This window comes from Callospermophilus lateralis, chromosome 12 (assembly GCF_048772815.1).
Source record: "Callospermophilus lateralis isolate mCalLat2 chromosome 12, mCalLat2.hap1, whole genome shotgun sequence".
Lineage (NCBI taxonomy): Eukaryota > Metazoa > Chordata > Mammalia > Rodentia > Sciuridae > Callospermophilus > Callospermophilus lateralis.
The window spans coordinates 65,869,976-65,892,245 of record NC_135316.1 but is presented as its reverse complement, the minus strand read 5'-3'; the positions used below and the strand labels follow the sequence as shown (position 1 = coordinate 65,892,245).

Sequence of the window (22,270 nt, the reverse complement as noted above, 5' to 3'; positions counted from 1 at the left end):
TTTCTGTTGATATAAGGAGGCTGATTCATAGAGGGATAGGGAGAGGGAGCATGGGAGGAATAGAGGAACTCTAGATTGGCCAGAGGGGTGGGAGGGGAAGGGAGAGGACATGGGGTTAGAAATGATGGTGGAATCTGATGATCATTATTATACAAAGTACATGTATGAAGACATGAATTGATGTGCAAAAACTTTGCATAAAACCAGATATGTGGAAAATGGTGCTCTATATGTGTAATAAGAATTGTAATACATTCTGCTGTCATATATTAAAAAACAAACAAACAAAAATTCCACTGGAAACCATCACCAACAGATTAGATTTCATAGAAAACTTGAGTCCTTGAGGACAGAACTTCAACTTCAGGCCTCCAAGACAGGGTAAAGGCTCTCAGATGGGGGTGTTCTGGCGGCCAGCATGGAGGTGGCAGGACCAGCTGGAGCTGGGGGAGTCACTAACTCTGAGGGAGAAGTCACCCAACCAGAGGGCTGAAAGTCCAGGGAGGGAGCAGAGGCCCCGCGGGGGTGACTGAGCCCCTGGTGGCAAGTCTCTAGTCAGAGTCCAGGACAGGCCTCTACCTTTAAGGCAGAGTGCCAAGGTGACAGGAACCCTGCACTCCCCGGAATTCTGAATGCTTTGGTCATAATTGATCCCTGCAATGCTCCAGGACATTCAGCTGGAAGGTGGATGGTCATAGAGCGGTTTTTAGAGCAGAGCTGAGGGCTGTCTGAAGCTCTAGCAATGTTTTCGTGGTTTAGAGGTCTAGGCTTCGGCTTGGGCCAGTCCTTGGGTCAGGTGGGAGGCAGCTTGGCTTCCCCCACTGACCAAGTCTCCAACTGCATCATAGATAGGCCTGTGGAGGTCTCCAAAGCTGTGGAAGACAGTTCACTTCGTTGTCGAATAAAAAAAATTGAAACCACAGAATCAAGGTTGAGATCAGAGAATACAAGACTTAAAAAGTATTGTACTGATCTGGAAAAAAAGGATGAAGCATCACAGCTTCAGATAAACCTTCAATCTACAAGTTACCCAAATCAGCTGCAACAGAAAGAGGTAGACATCAGCCATCTTCAAGCAAGCCAGATGGCACTACAGGAGCAGGTGTTGAGCCTGCAGTCAGCTGCTCAATCAGTACCTTCAGGAGCGGGTGGTGTACCAGCCACCAGCGCACCTTGTTCATTTGGTTATGGATTCAGCCATCATTTGTCGCCTTTTTGTGATGATGCCAAGGACTTTAGTGACATAATTTCATCACAACAGGAAATAAACAGTTTGAAAAATGAAGTTTCAAGACTTGAATGTGAAGTTGGCCATTGGAGGCGTAACACGCAGGCACAAGGAACAAATGATTCAGATCAAAGTGAAATCAGCAAACTACACCATACAATTAAGGTCCTGGAACAAAACCGAAATCAGGACATGGATCATCACCAACATGAAATGTCCGTTTTGCAGAATGCACATCAACAGAAACTGGCAGAGTTAAATCACCAGCATCAACAGGAGTCAAATGACTATGAAGGACGGATCGCAGAACTGGAAAAGCTGTTACATCAAGGTGACTCAGGAGTTACAGTCACTGATGAGTCTCAAGTCTGGGAGATGCAAAACACTATTCAGGTTCTACAAACTGAAAAACTAGAGTCCACAAGAAGAATCAAAGAACTTGAGGATACAATCAAAGTCATAAAGAAAAAATTATCTTCTGCAGAACACGACAGAGATGTCCTGAAGAGAGAAAAGGAGCGGCTCAGTGTGGAAAAGAGACAAATAATTGAAGAGTGTGAAACCCTGAAAGTGGAATGTAGTAAATTGCAGCCTTCTCTGATGGAGCAGAGTGATCCTGCTGCAGAAAAGGGAACAATTTCTCCGCAGAGTTCATCAGTGGGAGAAGTGTTCAGACTCCAGCAAGCCCTGTCTGATGCTGAAAGAATGAGACTGAGTAGTTTAAGACAGGATACCAGCCTTGCTGAAGACAATCTGAAACTTCAAATGCATGTCCAAGTTTTAGAAAAAGAGAAGTCATTATTGAGTCAAGAAAAGGAAGAACTTCAGATATCACTTTGCAAACTGAGCTGGGAATATGAAGTCATTAAAAGTGCGGCTTCAACAGACATGAATTTGAATGTACAAATACATGACTTAACACTGAACTTGGAGGCTAAGGAGCAAGAGCTGTATGAGAGTATTAACGAAAAGGAAATGCTGATAGCTCAGTTAGAATATCTGTACAGTGAACACCGGGAAACCACAAAGCACATGAATTGGATAATAGATGAGCTATCAAAACAGCAAAATGAAGGAGATGGTCTAATCAAGAAGTTGAAACAAGATCTGAATGATGAAAAAAAGAGAGTTCATCGACTTGAGGAGGATAAAATGGAGATAACTAAAGCGTTGCATGTACAGAAAGACAAGTTAACTGAGAGTGCACTGAGCCTCTGTGGTTTGCATTTAACCAAGCAGAAGCTTGAAGTTAAAGTCAAAGATTTAGTAGGTCAGCTACGTCGTTCACAAAAAAGTAGTTTAAACATCCAGCAGGAAAACCTGGAACTTAAGGAGTACATTAGCCAAAAGGAAGAGGAACTATGTAGAGTTCAGAACCAGTTAAGACATGCTGTTAATGAAGACTCTAATTTTAAGGATGACTTGCTTAAAGAAGGGGAAGTTGAAATTACAAACTTGAAGCAAAATCTTGCAGAAGTAGAACAGCTCAATGAAAATTTAAAGAAAGTTGCTTTTGATCTGAAAATGGAAAATGACAAGTTGATTTCAGCATATGAAGATGTAAGGCATCAGTTGGAAGAATCTATTGCTGGTAACAACCAAATTTCTCTAGAAAAAGACACTATTATGGAGACGCTGAAAAGAGAGAAAGAACAGATACAAGTAGAACTGTGTCAGGCCAAAAAGAGACTGTTGGAAGAGGCAAACAATTACAGGCAGACTATTCAGGAACTCTCAAATGTATGTAATTGGAATACCTCTGCCTTACAGCTGGAACAGGAGCATGTAGTGCAACTCAGTCAAGAGAAAGACTTTGAAATAGCAGGACTCAAAAAGAATATTGAGCAAATGGCTACTGATCAAAAAGAAACTAAGGAAATATTGGCATCTTGTTTAGAAGAACAGAAGCAATTGATGCAACTTATAAATGAGAAAGAAGTTTTTATTGGCCAACTCAAACAAGAAAGTTCAGAACTGCAAAAGGATTTAGATAAGTGTTCTCAGGCCTTAAAACAAAATGAAACTTTAAGGCAGACCATAGAGGCAAAAGACCGAAGTCATAGCTCCACGAAAGAAGAAAACAGACATCTGCAAGAAGAATTGGAAAGACTTAGGGAACAACGGAATCAAGTTGGAGCTGTGGCTGAGCCTCAAACCCTTGATAGTATCACAGAACTAGAATCTGAGGTATCTCAACTGAATGTCATCAAGAATCGTCTGGAAGAGGAAATTACACATCATCAAAAGGTCATTGAAGATCAAAACCAGAGTCAAAAGCAACTACTTCAGTCTCTACAGGAGCAGAAGGAGGAAACAGATAAATTCAAATACCAGTATGAGCAGATGAAGGCTGCACATACCCAATTGTTTTTTAAAAAAGAGAAGGAAATTAAGAATTTGCAGAAAACCATCGAACAAATAAAAGCCCAGGGGCATGAAGAGACACAGGACATTCAAACAGAGAATGCTGATAGTTTTCCAGAAACAAAAGTGAAAAGCCTTAATATAGAAAATGGGAGTGAAAACCATGCCATATGTAAAGCCAAAATGGAAAAATTTGTGAAAAGAATCAAAGGACGAATCCTTGAGATTCAACTTTGTAATTCAAAGAATGTATCTTTAACCAAACAGTTCAATCAGCTGTGTAAATATGAGGTGGAGAAACTCACTCAAATTATCCAGCAGAAAGACGTGGAGAGAGGAGCTCTTTGTGCTAGAATGTCTCCAGTTTCATACACCTAGGATGTCCTTGACCTCCAGCAGCAACTCCAGACTTCATTATGGAAAGAGAACAAGGATTATTTGGTAGTATACATTTAACTATTTCAATTGTTAAATTCAATTTTCTAGGTGTTAAATATAGCCATTTTGAATGGGAAGATTCAAAAGTGTCCCCAACATACCCTTGAGACCAGAGGAGCAAACGAGGCTTAATAGTTCTTTATCAGGACTTTTTGTTCAACATTGTCCAACTACTAAAACAAAATTACACTTGGAGGGCCCAGATATGAAATTTAGTGGTTCAATTCTAAGATTCTCTTTATCAAAATTCTTTAATCAAAACCGATCCATTTCACTATTTCAATTGGCTACAAAGTCACTTCAGGTTAAATTCAATTTTCTAGGTGTTAAATATGGCCATAAGGAAAATGATTTCTACACGTTAAATGTGAGTCAAACCAAAAGTCTTAATACATCAATCATTTCCAATGGAAAAGTTAATTTGTAAGAATGTATCATTAAAATCTGGACTGTTTATCTAAACGCTTCTCTGGGTTATCAAAAAAAGGATTTAAAATTAATCTTTTTATTTTTGTAAATTAAGATAAAAGATGAATCAAGAGTTTCCAGCTTGAGCTGGGTGAAAGTCGGAGAGGAGAGAAAGCAGATTATGTGGCAATTGCTTCTCTGACACCCGTAGTTTCTAGAACCATTAAGAACATTTTTATTAAAATTAATTTAGTATGAAACACATTTTTAAATACAAATTATATTATAATTAAATATAAATTAATATTATTACCTTTAATTTAAATTTATTTTAATAATTAATTTTATGATAGTTTTATTACATTTATTTTAACTTTATTTTTTTTGATGTAGCACTTAAAATTTTATTTGTATTGCTTTTTAATTTAATAAAATTAATTTATATTCAATTACAACATAATTTATATTTAAAAATTTATTAAATTTTATTTAAATTAATTTAATAAAATGTAAAGAAATGAATTTAAATAAAATTTAATATAAATCTGATTAATTAATATTCATTACATAATTTAATATTAATCTTCATACAATTAATTTTAATGAAAGTGTTCTTAGTGGTTTTGGAAGCTCCAGGTGTCAGAAAGTTATTTGTTGTATGATCTGCTTTTTCTCTTCTCCGATTTCACCTAGCTTGGGCTGGTAACTTTTGATATATCTTTTTTCTTAATTTACAAAAATCAAAAAGATAGATAAAATACCTGGTAGCTCTAAATATATATCATCTTTTCTTTCTTTTTTATTTCTTTTTAAAAAATTTTCTCTGTTTCAACTTTTTGGTTTTTTTACACACGATAATTAAAATACCTAACATAGAAAAGAAGGCAAGAGCACTAAAAGCTGCAAGAGAAAACCATCAGGTCTCATTTAAGAGCAAGCCACAAATGCTAACTTCTGGCTTCTGAACTCAGATCCTAAAGAAGAACAAGGCCCAGAATGAGATATTCAAAGAAAGCTCTTAAAGAGAAATTTTGTCAGTCAAGATTTCTAAATCCAGCAAAGCTCTTTCAAAATTGATGAGAAAGAATTGCTTTACATGACATGGATAAGCTAAAAGAATTTATGATCACCCAAGAAGCACTACAAAGAATACTCAAAGATAAACTGCACAAAAATATACCCAAAAACTAACTCCCAAAGCTCCTAAATAGATGATGACCATGAGAAGAGCAACCAAGTAAATGAAAATTAAGACAGAATTAAATGTAGTAAACAAACCAAAATATCAGAAAATTACAAACGCATATTCACAATAACCCTGAATGCAACTGGCCTCAACTCCTCAGTTAAAATACACAGATTAATGGATTGTATCAAAAAACAAAATCCAACTCAATGTTCTTTGCAAGAACCCCTATCACCAGCAGACAGGTCATCCAAGTATAAAATTAATAAGGATTTTTCTGACTTAATACTATAAATCAAATATACCTAATAGACATCTACATACTATTTCATCCCAAAACAGCTGAAATGAATTTATCTTCTTCTCTGAAGCTCATGGAATCTTTTCCATTATTGATCATATTTTAAAATGAGTACAGCTTGCAAGATGATATTTATTGAGCTCTCCACAGCTGCACATTCTTTGATGTGCTTTGACATAAACATGTGTTTTTCCAATAGCAAACAAGTATAAAATAAATCAAAGTGTTGCTATAACTGCAGTTCCTAGAACCCATTATTTAAAATCCATTTTTTTTAAATTAAAATGTGACTCTATATTTTCAGAAACATGGGTTAATTATAAACCAAAATTTTCTTGCTATATTTCATGATATTCCCTGTAAAGTATATTTTTAATTTGTTACATTTATGTTCCTCTCAACAATGCTATAAAGCTACATCACATTTTTCCTTAGAAATAAAATCATGGTGCAGGGTGGGTTCCTGAGCCTGCAGTGTCCGTGGGGGCGGCGCGGCGGGAGGTGGCCTATTGGCTCCTGCCCTCGCAGCCTCAGCCCCTGGCCCAGCGGGCCTCTCCACCGAGGTGCCCAGCAGAGCCGCGGGCTCACTGGGTGTCCCTCGAGGGTGGGAGAATGGAAAACTCTCAACTTCCTGAGTTCTGAAATTCCTATTGCTTCAGACAATGGATGAGCAATCACAAGGAATGCAAGGGCCACCTGTTCCTCAGTTTCAACCACAGAAGGCCTTAAGACCGGATATGGGCTATAATACATTAGCCAACTTTCCAATAGAAAAGAAGATTGGTCGTGGACAATTTAGTGAAGTGTATAGAGCAGCCTGTCTGTTGGATGGAGTGGCAGTAGCTTTAAAAAAAGTACAGATATTTGATTTAATGGATGCCAAAGCACGTGCTGATTGCATCAAAGAAATCGATCTCCTTAAGCAACTCAACCATCCAAATGTAATTAAATATTATGCATCATTCATTGAAGATAATGAACTAAACATAGTTTTGGAATTAGCAGATGCTGGTGATCTATCCAGAATGATAAAGCATTTTAAGAAACAGAAGAGGCTAATTCCTGAGAGAACCGTATGGAAGTACTTTCTTCAGCTGTGCAGTGCATTGGAACACATGCATTCTCGAAGAGTCATGCATAGAGATATAAAACCAGCTAATGTGTTCATTACAGCCACTGGCGTGGTAAAACTTGGAGATCTTGGGCTTGGTCGGTTTTTCAGCTCAAAAACCACAGCTGCACGTTCTTTAGTGGGCACACCTTATTATATGTCTCCTGAGAGAATACATGAAAATGGATACAACTTCAAATCTGACATCTGGTCTCTTGGCTGTCTACTATATGAGATGGCTGCCCTACAGAGTCCTTTCTATGGTGACAAAATGAATCTGTTCTCACTGTGTAAGAAGATAGAACAGTGTGACTACCCACCTCTTCCTTCAGATCACTATTCAGAGGACCTACGACAGTTAGTCAATATGTGTATCAACCCGGATCCAGAGAAGCGACCAGATATCACCTATGTCTATGATGTGGCCAAGAGGATGCACGCATGCACTGCAAGCAGCTAAACACGCATAAGATCATGAAGAATATGAAGAAAATATTTAAAGTATTTTTGTGCAAATCATACCTCTCCCCTTTTTGTCTGGATATTAAGATTAGTATTTTCAGAGCTAATGTGCTTTGAATCCTTAACCAGTTTTCATGTAAGCTTCATTTTGTACCAGTCAAAATCACCTTTATGGAAACTCAGAATGTCTTCAGGATTATGAAAATGCATGTTAGGAAAGCAAGTGAGTTTTTCGCCCCCATACCTAAAGGCTTTTAGAATTATGGCGTTTTCTGCCGATAGACTGAGTGCCAATAATTGGAAGTGCACTTGGCGCACATGAGGAGGGGTGTGAAACCTGATCAAAAGTATCTGAATATTTGACTTTTGCTTTTTAGTCATTTATGGATATTGAAATGAACACCATTGTGAACTTGTGATTTTTAACATTTGAAGCATGTGTCTTAGTTCTTAGAATTACATATCTGAAAGCTACAATGCTAATAAGTGTAAACAGACTTTGAGAAACATTTAAAACTCAGCTTTGACATTCAAAATTCAACTATTAAATGTGAAAAGATTTGGGGATGAAATGTGAGTCAGACACTGAAAAGTTTTTGTTTTGCTTTAATAGCGCTGATATTCTCTGCATTTAAATGGTATAAATGAATCTGTTTAAAAAGTGGTTAAGGATTTGTTTGACTGGTGTAAAGTTGCACCTTGCTCAAGGTTTTTGTTTTTAATATTTGTACATTTGAAACATATTTGAATAATTTTGCAGTACTAGATTTCTTTATAAATCTAAAGGCATTTTATCTCATTGTACACTATAATGTAAGCATACGTTTTGTTAAAGTCCTGACTGCTCCCCTTCAGAAATTTTTATATTCAAGTTATTTTCTTATTTATAGTTCATTAGTGTTTGATTTTGAGAACATAATTCCCTTTTGAGAAATTTTCAGTATACCAACAATTTCTCAGATTGAAAACTTAAAAAATTTGGGCCACCTTGTATACACGTATTTTGTTAGAGGAAGAAAGGATGTGTATTATAATGTACCTGTGAATGTTGACATAGTTTTCATTTGACAACGTTATAATTTTTAACTGTTCAAGGAAATGAAAACTGGCCATTGTGACATTAATATTTCTGTTGAGAAACTTGAGCAGAGTACTGTAAGCATGAAGATGAGAGATGGTAATGCTTAATATAGTTCAAGGAAATGGGTAGAGTTTAGTAAATGCTGTTATGGAGATGTGTTTTCCCTGAATGTAGCAACCAGTTCTTTACAGAATTTTGACACGGAGTGGCAGTCACTCTTAAAGGACGCTGTGCATGCCACCACCAAGTCTTGGGTTGGATTATCTTGCCAACCTGAAAACCTTATGTTCAGGCAATACAACTGCTGGCTTCCCCCACCGTAGTTTTCTTTGGCTCATTTGAATACTTTCAGCTAACTTGTAAAGTTCCAAACTATATACAGGGCAAACAGTATACATCTTTCAATTTAATAGGTTGCACATATCTGAAGGGTAGTGTTTTCTAGGAATAGGCAAAGGAAACCTGGTTGGTGTTTTTAATGAGGGCTGGATGCATTGTATTTCCCAGATTCTGATGACTCAAAACATTTACACTGTGCATCAATAGGTTTATCCCCAGAAGCCTGAACAGGTGGGGTTTTATTGACCATTAGTGTCACTGTTGTTTTAATATAACATAATCGACTAAGAAATCTCTCTGGTTGGAAGAGATCCTCTTCCTTGCAGTCTTGAACACACGAATGTAAAGTTCATTAGCTTAATTCCCTTACAGTGACAAGATTTCTTCTCTGAGCCTTCCTGCTAAAAAGTGACTACGAAGAGTTTGGTCAGGAGAATGTTACTATTTTCTGTTGATGCAAACTTCCGTTTCAATGTCTTTCATCCTAGTGTTCCCATTTTTACTGAAGAAACCACTGGGTAAAATCAAATTTAATTTTGAGTGAGATAATTTTTCAAAATTAAGATGATTGCAAGTTCTAATTGCCTATGAATGTTCTAAGATTTAAACATTTGAATTGATTTGAAAAGTAGAAATTAGAAGGTACATCCGATTCTAAACCTTATTTAAACATTGGTACCAGTTACTCAGGAAAGCCTCGAGTAACTTTTGTATGTTGAGGTTTAGGAATGGTGAATGAAGAGTATCCATATAAATAAAATGCTCAACAATGTGCAATGATTGTATAGTTAGTAAGATACAGCCATTTCATGAATGCTCTACCATTCTATGTAGTGTCTATTACAAAACACCTTCCTTGTATTCATATACTTCAGGTGTTGCCGTTAACATTTACCATGATATTTATTTTAACCAAGATGTTATTCACATTGTTTATTCTTTAAAATGAATGTATTGTTTATAACCCATAAATACATAATTAGTCTATGCCTCATATTTCAACAGTACTGTAATATGGACTTTTGTGAAATACTTTTATTTTGTTAAGCTTTAAATACACGTAGAAAAAGATCCGGTTACTAGCTTTGAAAATTGTACAATATCCTAATATATACTAAAAATGAGTACTGTAAAAAAAAAAAAGAAATAAAATCATATACTTTCAAAGGCTTTTGATGACTATTATTGTGGGGCCAAAAAGGTAAAAGGTTATAACTTTCAAATGTCATTTCTAATTATAGTGAGCAAATCAGAAAGTGATTTCTCTGTATATTACTGATAGAATCTCTATGAGGGCTTTCAGTAGTACTTCCTTCACCATCTATTTTTGAAATGCACAGAATCTTCTGAAACCCAATGTGGGACTACAACTTAAATGTTCTTGTGTATAACCGTGACAGTGACTGGTACAGAGTTAGCACACAATCAATTCTTTAGAGAAGCATGGAAAGAAATACATGTAAAAGATGACTAATTTATATTAAGCACCATTGATCCATTCCCTCTTTTAAAGAAAATATTCTGGGGCTATGAATAAGTGCAGTTCAATGCAACTTAGGTAACAAAGGTTGGCCTTTCTTTAGGCACTAGTCCAGAAGTTTTGACTTTTGAAGATCTCAGTAGACTATTAAGACCTATTTTCAGTTTTAGAAATCATTAGATTATTTAATTGGCATTCAGTAAATTTAGTTTTTCAGTGCACAGACTGAGTGACCTCCACATCCTTTGTGGTGGTGCAAGAAGCATGGTCCCCTCTTGGAAAGCATGCTTCATTCTTTGTTTTGGTCAGTAACTCAGAAAACAGTCTGTCTCAGCAGGTCAGTGTTACAGAATTGTTTTATATAATGGTTACGTGTACATGTATCTTTGGGAATCTTTCTTGACCCAGAAAGGCATTGCCTTTCTGACCTTTTCCTGCCATATCTCCTAGTGATATATATCTGTAGAGCCAACTTGGACCAAGATGATCTAGGGGTGTGCCTATGTGGTAACCCTTGGCAATGGCTCTATTATTTTTATCACTTACCTCTGTTAGAAAATATTCCCTGTTAGAGAAATCTCAGAGATGGAAATACGTTTTGAATCTTTAAGGTTTTCAAGAGTACCCACTAAGACTGCAAGTCCCCTGGGCAGTGTGTGTGCAGATAAGCCAGCTCCTCACAGGCCAGTAGGGAGTGTTAACAATGCCAATTTCCTGGGTATAAGCATTTCCTCCAAGGCTGATGACTAGCTTCCAAAAGTTGAAAGTTTGCTTGTAAAATTCCTGAATATTGAGCAGTTATCTCTCACAAGCTGGTACCCTTTGGCTCCAGCATGCCACTGGCTTAATTAAGTCTTTATCAACCAACTGCCTGAGGAGAATGATGACAGTTACCTAAGAGCGAGGATTTTGAGAAACAAGGCAATGGAATGTGAATAGGAAGAGAGAGGTGAAAGAAAAGGGAAGGGAGGCCTGAGAACACAGACTAGATGGTGTCATGCTGTCTCTGGGAAATGTAGTTGCCTAGAGTTGTACCAGTTGCAGGTGTGCAGGGCCCTTCTTGAACTGGGAGCTTGGTTTGAGCCAAGAATTGGAGAGAAGTCTGTCCTCAAGTGAGATGATGCCCCTGGGTTCATGTGTAGGGGCCTCCTTTCTTATATCCATTGTATTTCAGAACAAAGAAAACGTGCCACTTGGTATTGCATTCTTTCCAGAAGTAATGCTTCCATTGATAACAAGATTATCTGAAATTGTCAAATACAACTAAAATTAAATCAGTAACCACCTCCTTAAGCAAATCAGCAAGTTTTTGATTTTAGGGAAACTGTATTTTCATTAACCTTTTGGGCCATACAAGGAGACTGACATCCCTAAAAACTAAGAAAATTGTGGGGTTTATAGACTTTTAAACTAAGGTTAAAAATAGAAATATCAACTTTCACTCTCTAGGAAAGGCCTAACCTTGAGAAATTTCAAATCATCAGCCGGAATATTTTAGCTCTCTTCTCTCATGACAAGCTTTAAGATCATTATGCTGAATGTTACCATATCCTCAGCACATATTGTTGAGCAATATGATAAATAAATAAATAAATAGGCAATCTTAGAAAAAAATATTTAAGGCAGTTTTCCTTATATAAGGAAAGTAAATTAACTCAGGAATATACCTACTATAAATTGAGGTGTCAAATGCCATGAATAGTTTCATATTCAATGGCTCTACAATTTTTACAATGCTGAACTCATTTGGTGCATAATATGTATAGTCAACACATCACAATGACTATAGAAAGAAACTTTCTTATCATTATATTTACAAACATAATTATGATGTTTATTCATAAGCAGTATATATATGAATTATCATATTACATTCATGTAATAGATCATTATTATTTTATATATTCAATTGTATCTACTGAATGTTTAATTATTCCTCAATAAATCCGGAAATTATTAAATAGCAGGATTTGTTTCCTGGCTAGCATTATTTTTACACAGAAGTTCTGATGCTCAGGAATAGATGAATGACCATAAATGTAAAATATCTCAGAAACAATCAGGACCATGTCCCCCACCCCCAGAAGAGACAGGGCATCAGACAGAGGCCCTGTCCAAGGAAAATCAGAGTCAGGTTCCCATAGTCAGTTCATATAACCTCATGCTTTGTAGGGGACAAGTGTCATCTGTTTGGTCACCAAAGACCTGTATCTCTTTCTGTTCTTGTGCTCCCACACACACACATCTGTGAGGACCACTTTTCACCATGGAATCTAAAAGCACTAGTCTCTGGCTTCTCCAGCTCCCTTGACAGGAAAGGAGAGTGAACTGGCCTCTCTGTCCCTTACAAACAAAAACAGATCTCCCTGCACAGCATGACCTGGCCAAAGACAATCACAATTACGGCAGCACTTCATCCAGCTTCTAGAGAGGCTCTGTTTCCAGTACCCAATGTTGGGGTGCCACAGTGGGCCCTGCAGCAGAGCAAATGTGTTCTATGGCAGGAGTTGGGTTGCTCCACCTGCCTATGCAACTTCTAAACGTGGTGTCCCACAGCATTCAGGAAGCTGTGAGCCGCCCTATGTCTTGTTAATAAAGTCTCCTTTACTTCATTAGACAGAGTCAGCTGCTTTTGCTTTCAACTATAAACCCTGACTAATAAAAGCATCTTTCATTTCTTGGCTACAAAGGAGATTCCTTTATGTCTCCATATGCTATATTCTGCCTTTTGCAAGTATATCAAGTATCCAATGTCCTTGGCCAATGGCCATTGTGGACAAAATGGTCTCCCAGTGGTCATACTCTGAGCCCTGATACCTGATATTTCCAGTAACCCTTTTCAGGTCCTGAAAAGTTGGCCATCTCTTTAGCTATCGTGACTGATACATCCACTGTGGATGCATTCCCTGCTCCCCACTTTACCTTGGCTCTGTGAAAGACCAGCTCCCCCCTAGCATGGCCCCTCTCTCCAGGGATTCCTTGGAGCCTGTGGTTTTCTAGCTTTTTGCTGCTGAGTGTGGCAAAGGAGATAAAGAGAAAGGAAGAATATGATGTTGAAAGTTTCCTGAAGTTTCTAGAAGGCTTGTCTAGTGTTCATACTGGTTTGCTGTTCTCTGCCTAAAATCAGACCGATCTTATCATTGCCCTGGGCTGACACTGGATGAATCAGACCCTGCAGGTCTGGGGAATCATCAGCACTCTTCCCAGCCACCCTTAACACAGACACCAATGCAACTGACAATCAAGCCCTGGATTGATTTCTAAGGATGACATTGACAGTTGTCCAAACCATGTGTCAGGATCATCTCCTCAGTCCCCTGAGTCTCCGGATTGCATGTCTTTTCCTTCATGTTGGCTGTGTCTTAAAATCCTTGGACATCTTCCTACCCCAGAATGCAAACCCCACACACATGCACCTACATGTGTGGTCCACCTGTGGAGGCAGTGAGTGCTAGACAACAAGGGATTGAGCTGGACACGCTTCTGAGAGCAAAAAGTTCTCAGCTCCACATTCTTGCCTTCTCCAAGAAGCCCTTTTGTCCCATGCCTCTCCCATTAAGTGCTACAAGTTCCTTTGAGGAGGAGGAAGACATAGATTTTTGTAACCCAGCTGCAAAAAGTGAGCCCTAGAAAGGACACAAGGGACTTCCAATGTGGCAGGTGGCTCACAAGAAGCCAGAGTTGTGGCCAGTCAGGGCTGCTGGCATCAGCTTTGATGATGTGACCACATCAGCTGCTGATGTCGTCATCCATTTGGCTTACCCTTTTGTGCAGAGAGGTTCCCATGTGTCTTCCTTCAGTTCTTCCTCTTTGAGTCATTAAATGAAGAATTCTTTGAGAGTGTAAAGTTCTCTACGGATTCACCAAGACAAAGAGTGAGACATCATGATCCCTGAAATTGAGACCAACAGATGGAGGTTGTAGCCTTGCCTTCTAAAAGTGGCTTATTCTCCAAACAAGGTTTGGGTTGTTGTGCTCCTCATATCCTGGGTCACAGATCTGCCTCTCTTGGTGCTGGTGGACCTTGGACATCTTCCTACCCCTGGGGCAGCTCTGAAGGAGGCTGGAAGCGGGGGTGGCTAGGGAGCTAGAGCAAGGCAGAGTCAACATGAAGCCTCGTCTTCTGACACCTCAGAGGCCAGGCCACACAGACCTAGCTGGGTATGGGAGATGGAGACCCAGAGTCAACATCGCTCACCCTTCCACCATATCCTGCCCTGGTTGGTTGGGAATCTCTGAATGTTTGGGCCTCATTGTTTCTGACTCCAAATATTTCTTTTCTGTGTCCTTATCCCAATCACAAGCTGTGACATTTGAAAGCTGCAGGGGTAGAGAGACTGGTCTCAATCCCTCTTTGTTTCACACCTGATGCAAAGAAGGCAGAAAATCAAACAGAGATATGTTCCACAGATGGAGAATACACTCGGGATTTGTATATGAGACTCTGTGGTTCAGCACAAAGCCCAGCATATGACACAAAGGAGGAAAATGGCTGACCCTGTGATTCTGAATTCTCCCCAGAACAAAACTAGCCAAGTATCCAGAATGGATGAGAAACAGATCAGCGGCCTATGGGTCTTGGAGCTCAACTGCAGTGCTCATCCTCCCTAAGAGACGCCCAAGCACCTTGATCTACTCAGAGTTGCTGGGCTCTGACGTCGATAAGGGTCTTCAAAAGCAGAGTTTGTAAGGGAAATCTGAACCCATTTGAACCATCTGGTAGACCTCTGTAGACAACATCTTTTTCAGCTTTCCTTCTACGGAAAAAAACACAAGGCCCTTATTTCTTTACACTTTGAAGTGGCTACAGTTCATTCTACATCCAAAATCCTCATCTTTCTCTGACCCTTAAGCTCTCCTTTCCCACAGGGAACACAGCCTCCAGAGCTGCTTGGTGGAAAATGCCAGGTAAGCTGTGTCAGGCTGGGGTCCTTGCAAACTGTGCCCTGAAGGGACACCGTGAGAAACATCAGTCTGTGCAAAACCAAGAAGGGGACACACAGATGACCTTAGGTGGGGGAGATGTAGGCTGAATAATGCCCTCCCTCAGAAGAACTCCACACCCTAAACCCCCAAGGCTGCAGCTGTGTTTCTTACATGGTAACAGGCTCTGTGCAGGGCTGAGCTAGATTTTCAGAGAAGGGGATTACACTGCACTCTCTGGGTGAACCCAAAGCAATCACAGGTGTCCTTAGAAGAGGGCAAAGGAATACAGAAGGGCCTCTAGGAGTTGTAAAAGTCAAGGAACCAGATTCTCCAGAAGCCTCCAGAAGGGACGTGGCCCTGCCAGCACCTAGCATTTTAAACTTCTGACCTCTGAACAGCAAGAGGGTGAATGTGTTTTGCTTTAAGCCGCTAAATTTTTGGTAAATGGTTGCAGCAGCAACAGAAAACTAACACAGAAATCTTGGGTGAAGATTTACACCACCAAGAGGGAGAACTGGGAGTGTCCCCATGGGGTGCACAGTCGCTAGCACTAGGTAACTTACTGACCTCAAGTAATGGGAAAAAACAAATCAGTTGGCTAGTACACAAAAAGTTCAAAGGCTCCACACTTGGTTGGCTGGGTGACTCAGTGATGTCACTGAGAACTTGGGTCTTCACTTCATCCCCTTTTACTAATCTCACTGCTGTCACAAGATGGCTGCCAAAGTTCCAGATATCACATCCAGGTACCCATTGCTCAGACTCAGGAAAGAAGCCATTTCCTCTTTTGAGGTTTTTTTTCTTTCTTTCAAATACTGGGGATTGAACCCAGGGCACTTAACTAGTGAGCCACATCCCCAGCCCTTTTTGTGTTCTATTTAGAGACAGGGTCTTACTAGGTTGCTTCCAGCCTGACTAAATTGCTAAAGCTGGCTTTAGACTTGTGATCCTTCTGCCTCAGCCCCCCACTTCACTGGGATTACAGACATCCACCACCAGCTCTCTTGAGTTTCTTGTTGAGAATGAGGAAAGCTTTCTCAGAGCACTCATTCTTGTTCCTCTATTCACTCCCCAGGTAGGGGGATCTCTCCCCCCATCTACCCCACAGGTCAGAATTGTGCCACCGCGTGTCCATGCTTAAACCAATAACTGGAAAGCAAAACGGGAGCACTTTGATGCGTTTAGCTGAATGAGAACCTGCCTTCAGAAATCAGCTTCCCTGAAGCATTTGACTATTGGGCAGAGGGTGGAGACCAGAATTCATTGAACTGTTTTAGCAAAGAAAGAGAAAATCCATGTTGCATAGGCATCCCAACGTGTCTGCCCACGGGTGCAGGACTGGGCTTCACGGACACCCAGACTGTCTCTCCCTCCTGCATCACATAGCTCTGGAGCTTAGGGAGCCCACCCTTCATGTAAGAGGGAGAGGTCTGGTTAGTTGCATCAATCACCATGAAGTGCGCCTGTGAGTGGCAGTCCTGCCAAGCCACCTTGATGCGTGAGCTTTCCCTCACCTGGCCCATTGCCTTGACCCACGGCGTGGAGCCTGATGGAGCCAACTGGGTCTTAGGGCTGGGCTCCACTTCCCAACTTCTGCCACCCTCGGTCGAGGTGGGGAACAGCTGGGCTACCTTCCTCAGAAAGTGGCTATAAGTATGGCAGCCCCCTTGGGCTTCATGGACTTCTCACTGGCCCATTCCATCATTCCCCCAGAACACGCAGTTGCTCTCTCAGCCCTGAGCTTCCTTGGCCTGCTCATGGTGGGTGATCATCCAGAGGCCCCTCTCCCTTGGGCCACACTGGGGGCATCTCCTGTCTCATGAGGGCATCACAGAGTCTGTGCCCCGTTCCCAGGACACCTGTACTCCCTCTCTGCCCCCTCACCTCACTCTGCTGTCCCACCCATGAGGTGAGAGAAGAGAAGGTAGTGCAGGAAAACAAACTGGGAGTGAGAGGGAGAAGGAAGGAAAAGGGAAAATGACCTCTCCATCACGTCTGGCACCGTCACTATGGTCCCAGGGTTCATTTCTCCGCTTTGACAAATGGCTCTGGTTATGTAACAGGCTGACTTAGGAGAAGCTGGGTGAAGGGTGCATGGGAATTCTCTGTTCTATCTTTGCAACATTCCTATAAACCTACGATTATTCCAAAATAATTTTTAAAACAGAGAGGAAAGAAAACCATTTGAGGCCCTTCTTGCCAGGGTCCCACTGCTCCCTCATCACTGCCTGGGGCTGGAGTCACTTAAGACCCTCTGCTCTGGCCCCAACCTAACAAGAGGAAGAAGGGCTGTGAAGAGATTTAGAACCCAGAAGTTTCAGGCACATGCAGTTCCTGGGGGTGTTAATAAGTATTCAGAAAAGGGGGGAAATTGAGAACAAGAAGCAGTAGGATTCGGTTTCTTTCTTTCTTTCTTTCTTTTTTAGAGAGATAATTTTTTAACATTTATTTTTAAGTTTTCAGTGGACACAACATCTTTATTTGTATGAGGTATTGAGGATCGAACCCAGCACCCCGCACATGCCAGGCGAGCGGGCTACCGCTTGAGTCATATCCCTAGCCCAGGATTCAGTTTCTTGGTGGCAAAAGCTTTCAAAACCACCAATGGGATCAATGTTCTATAACTTTCCAGCCAGGGGCTAAATCATGATGTGTTCCCCCAAAACCTTTTAATTAAGTACCTTTCTTACCAAGTTGCTTTGCAGAACTATTTCCACCCACCCCACGGAGCGTCTTGACCCCTTGTCTGATTCTTAGGTCCTCTGCATCAGCTTCTGCTGTTTTTCCAGACTCACCTAGAGACCTAGTTATGACCACAGAACCTTCCAGCCTCAAGCCACACCTGGCAGCTCAGTCTGAGAACTGGATCTTAATTGTGCTGTATTAACAACCTGCCTGGAGCCCCAGTCTCCATTATTCTATTTATTGCCTCTTTAAGTCACAAGTTTTATCATGTGAGGAAGAACTAATTCATCCTTTTTTTTCGGGGGGAGAGGGTACTGGGATTGAACTCAGTCTCGACCACTGAGCCACATCCTCAGCCCTATTTTACACTTTATTTAGAGACAGGGTTTCCCTGAGTGGCTTAGCATCTCACTTTTGCTTGAGGCTGGCTCTGAACTCATGATCCTCCTGTCTCAGCCTCCGGAGCTGCTGGGATTAGGAGTTATCCTTTTTGACAGATGAGAAAACTGAGACCCAAAGAGATTTCAATCCTTTGCCTAAGATCAGTCAGCCGTCTGCCGTAGCACCACTGTCTGCTCTCCATACCCTGTCACCGGCTCTTTCCCCACCTGGGCATTTGTACACATCACCTGTTCACCACTGCCACCATTCCGCTGGCCAGGAAGTGCACCAGCCAGGACCCAAAGTAACTTCGTGGTTTTGCTGACTGCCAGTGCCGCTGGCCTTTGGGCTTCCTGTTCCCACACTTGTGGCCAGATCTGTTCTACCCCAAGGGTCCTGGTGTACCTGTACCTCACTCACTGCAGTTAAATTGCCTGCTTCCCACTATCAGCATGAGCCAAGGTAGATCAAAAGGCAGGAGGGAAGAGGAAGAGGCTGACTGAGAGTGGAGGAGCAAAAAGAAGGTCCCTGTAAAGGGCGCAGGGGAGAGTGAAAAGAAGAAGCGAGCCCTGTGCCTCGCCTGGCCACCAGGGACTGTCACAGGCACAGCGGTGTTCACTGTGCTTGGCCGCTCAGCCTCCCTTATTTCCCACCTTCCTTCAGGTGGCCCAGCTGTTAACCTTGAGTTATGTCAGAACGTTGTCCTGCAGATTTTCAGGTTCCTTGGGTTCATGGGTGGGGCCAAGGGGTGACATTATACAATTCATTGGGCCAAGGTGAGAGCCAGTGGCACTGGTCCCATAAAACTCCCAAAGAGCTTTTTATGCTCCAAGTGTTTACTTTTGAAAAGCAAGGTCCAGAGCAAAAGCATTGACCTTTCTCTGATATTTACTTTGAATTGCATTAGAATTGTGGTATTTTCCCTCTCTGTTCTCAGCAAGTCTCAGAAGGATAAACACTTCAATAAAAGCAGTAGCTTTAGAATGATCAACAGAGAAAAGTCTATAATTCAAACATTATGTCTTTGTTCCTGAGGGATCTCTTTTCAAGTATAAGTAGTCACACATTTAATATTAAAATAAATGCATAATGACTAGCCCAACTAAAAGTCTGATGGCACTGAACAAATGGAGAAACAAATTTTTAAAACACTATATTTTTTATTTATTTATTTATTTATTTATAGACAGGGTCATGCCAAGTTGCTTAGGGCCTCATTAATTTGCTGAGGCTGACCTTGAACTTGTGGTCATCCTGCCTCAGCCTCCCCAGCTGCTGATTACATGCGTGTGCCACTATACCAGGCTACAAACATTAAATTCTAGGATGTCACAACTTCGCCGTGGCTCCTCTGTTTCTAGAAATAAAAACTGCTTGGAGGAGTTCAATGTGGCTGGCCTCACAGCATCTGTGGAGCCGAGGGAAGGGTCCTCAAGGTGCAAACATTTTGAATGGCAGGTGCTCAGGTTCCCACCACCCTCCTCACCACAACAGCTCCTCCATGCAGTCATTCATTCACTGACCTCCTTTCCTCCTCATTCTGCGTCACATTTTACTATTTTACATTTACTATTTTACTTTTTTCCCTAGCACTTGTCATTCCCTGAAATCATTTTTATTTCTTTGTTTATTTTCTTATCTATTTCTACACTTGAACATGAGCCCTTTGAGAGTAGGACTTTATTGGTCTTGCTCACATACAGCTGAAACTCCAGAACCCAGAACAACACTCTGTGCCATCCAGTGTGAGTAGAGTATCAGGCTGCAGCCCAATAAATATTAAACAGCTGGACACCATCATCATCTTCCATTGCATCACTGAGAGGCAGATAGCACCAAGTAACTGGAGTGCAAATCCTGGACAGGCTGCTGGCTGCATGTTAGGCGAGTTACTTACCCCTTCTGTTCCTCAGTTTCCCCATGTCATCATGGAGCGTAGTGATGGACTTCCTGCCCCCGCCCATCTATGTGAAGCACTCGGGATGGATTCCAGTACATAAGCAGTCAGTAAGCATTACTTATTTAATCAGGGCCAGCCCCAGGCCAACTCATGCTCACCACTGCCATTGCTGGTCTGATCTCTTCTCATTTGCAATGCCATTTGATGGTGCCTGCCTGAGCCTCCCAAGTGACTGGGATTATAGATGTGCACCACCGCACCTGGCTATATTCTTGAGAAATATAAAAACATGATGAATTTTTTAAAAATAGAACTGACAAATATGGATGCATCTGGAGATTATCATGCTAGGTGAAATAAGCCAATCCCCAAAAGCCAAATGTTCTCTCTGATATGTGGATGCTAAACACAACAAGGAGGGGGAGGGGAAGAACAGAAGTTCAGTGGATTAGACAAAGGGGAATGAAGAGAAGGGAGAAGGGACGGGGATAGGAGAGATGGTAGAATGAATCTGACTTAACTTTCCTATGTTGATGTATGAACACACAACAAGTGAAACTCTACATCATATACAACCACAGAATGTGATCTTAATTAGAATAAGTTATACTCCGTGTATGTATAATATGTCAAAATACATTCTATTGTCATGTGTATCTAATAGAACAAATTAAAAATATAATAAGGTTAAAAAACTGATGAAACACTGAAATAAAATAGAAAAGCAGCAAAATGCTAATAGTTAATAATGGAATTACAAATTAAGCTTTCTTTACTACCTCTACCTTTCTATTTTTTCTGAAGTTTCTGCTATAAATATGTAGTAGTATGCTCTTATAAGCTAATTTTTAAGTTATCATTGTCACACAATTACTTGCACACACTTATGTTTGTTATTCGATAAGCCAGTGGAACCATCCACATTCTCAAGGTAAAGAACTTATTTCCTCTACCTACCACAAAAAATTAACTCAAAAGAGATCAAAGACCTAAATGTAAGAGTTGAAACTATGAAGCTCTTAAGAAAATAAAAAAAAAAAAAACCTAGGTGCAAATATCCATGATCTTGGATTAGGTGCAGAAGAAAAAGTACCGACGGTCATTTCTTTCCTGGAGACATAGCCTGAGCCACATGCTGTTAGGTTCCTTCTGAGTGGGAGATGCAGGTATTCCATTATCATTGCAGAGACCAATGTTCATCTGAAATACAAAAAGAGCATTCATTAATGGCATTAGAAAATCCTCTATGCAGTTTGACACTCCTCATTCTTCTTCCCAAACCCACTTATAAAGCAGACCTGAACCTTCAACAAGGGCCCTGAACCAGCCCACCACAGGCAAGGGGCCCCAGAGATGCAGCACAGTAATCATTTGCATTCTGACACTATACTGTATCACTCATCAGAGTCAGGAGTTTCACCTTCGGCTGTGAAACATGATCAAGAGAGTATGACTTTGGAGTTCGACAGACCTGGATGTAAACCTGTCACCCATCTCTTTGGTGGTCTTAAGCAAATTGCTTAACCTCTCTGTTTCTTCCTACATAAATAAGGAACAACGATAGTAGCTACCTCTTGACTACTGTGTGGATATTGTGAGATAATGCATGAAAGTGCTTATTATACTGCCTGTCATGTGGTAAAAGCTCAATAAAGTATAATCATAATAAATTGATTGGGGAAACTATAAAACTCCAGTTAGAAGGAGCAGGAACCCTGCACCATAAATCTCGTGTCTGCAGAATCTGAAACACTTAAAAGACTGGTCCCATTTTGGAGGTATAAGGAACATGTTTAGGCCAGATTAGAATCAACCACATCCGAATACTTGAGCATTATAATAATAAGGATTGTTGTATTCTGTGCAAAAATGCAGGTGTCTGTAGCCAGTGACTTAAATGTGAAACCCAGCTCACCAAGCTCTAAGCCAGAAACACCTGCTAGTATCTGTTAGAAGTGCCACGTGGAACAAAGCAGCCCT

General features: G+C 40.6%; 2 pseudogenes; both read left to right on the top strand.

The window, feature by feature from the left end:
• Positions 1-742: 742 nt before the first annotated feature.
• Positions 743-4,048, top strand: LOC143411414 (thyroid receptor-interacting protein 11 pseudogene; annotated as a pseudogene).
• A 2,428-nt stretch (positions 4,049-6,476) lies between these two features.
• On the top strand, positions 6,477-7,720 carry LOC143411684 (serine/threonine-protein kinase Nek7 pseudogene; annotated as a pseudogene).
• Positions 7,721-22,270: the final 14,550 nt, after the last annotated feature.